Raw genomic sequence first — 1,578 nt, 5'->3', positions numbered from 1 at the left:
ATGCAGACTCACACTCACTCTTTCACACAAATATTTCATAGATACAATGATGATATTACACAGTGTAGTATGTTTAAAACAAGTCAAACTCGTAGATATCGAATTCATGAATATTATAAATCTTAAAGTAAAGTGATATAAAACACGTAAAAGTTTCTAGTACCATGATATATGACAATATATCTAGTTTTTTTATACTCTGTAGTTCTTATTAATGGAAGAAATCATTTGTCTCTAGTAGGAGAATAGTCACTGCATTCCTGTTCTTTGCCTTCATCACCAGCGGTAATAATGAAAATAATATGTCACATATTGCCCATCGATGTCAGAATGCTTAAATTTTGTCCCTTCATTATTTAACGAGACAAACCGAAATATCTTTTGGCACGTTTATTTCTATATATGTAAAATTATACATGAAAGAGAAGAACTCTCAGAAGCTGCATTAAATATTATAGATGTACACAGATATATGGAATATGCAACAAGGATATTATCTCAGTGTAAATTAGGAAAAAAGAGCTCAAAGCGATAGGACATATTTGTATTTCGGAATATTATGCATAGTAATATGCAAAAAGTAACATCTTTGTCTGACGGAAGAAAGAAATAAAGTTATACATGCATTGAAATAAATATACATATTCTATGTATTCATTGGATATGAATGTTCGTGACCAAATGAATATGTATGTTTGTAAAAATGTTTACATGTATATATCTGTATCTATCTAACGACTCTATCCCTCCCTCACTTTTCTCTCTCTCTCTCTCTCTCTCTCTCTCTGTACACACACACACACACACACACACACACCATACACGCATACACGCCTACACGCATACACGCATATATGTTTTTCAGATATATTGTAAAGAAGCCAAGTTCTTGTAGATAAATTGATATTATTGGAAACACCATTATTTATATATGGGAGAAAGTAATGTGTCATCTGAAAATGTGCTTCGTAATAGATATGGATATAGGAGTCATATCTTTAAAATGATTATATATATGAAACGAAGGATTCCATGTGTGATCTTTATTTCAGCTCATATTGATTAAGAATGTTGAACATACTTTTTTATATTTTTAATGCAAATAAACAAATATAAGTCAACAGAAAGAAAACACGTTGATTTTCTCCGAATTGACATCTTGTATAACATGTCTGCCATTGATGTGTTTGCAGGCGTTAATTCTCAACTTTTTCGAGGTTATTAGCTATGTAGCCTAACTAGTATATAGCTGTTGTAACTAGTTTTCGTAAATGCAACATAGTTTCACCTCAATCAGAGTTTCTTCTATCTCTCTCCACAATCGCAATGTGTCTTGAGTTATCAAAATTTTCCTCAAATTACCGGTATTTCAATATGCAATGATCTTTCCGATGTTCAGAGCTGTAGAATGTTACCCTAGTTGGAATAATATTACTTATGCTATACAAGTGAGAAAATAAATATCATATTGTACCTCAATCACTAAAACTGTTGGCACCAATACAAACATAATCCAATCACATCCTATGTAAAAAAAAAAAAAACAAAGAAAACATACATTAAACTAACTGCCGTTCA

Source organism: Octopus bimaculoides, chromosome 3 (assembly GCF_001194135.2).
Source record: "Octopus bimaculoides isolate UCB-OBI-ISO-001 chromosome 3, ASM119413v2, whole genome shotgun sequence".
Lineage (NCBI taxonomy): Eukaryota > Metazoa > Mollusca > Cephalopoda > Octopoda > Octopodidae > Octopus > Octopus bimaculoides.
Note: the sequence above shows the minus strand (reverse complement) of the source record.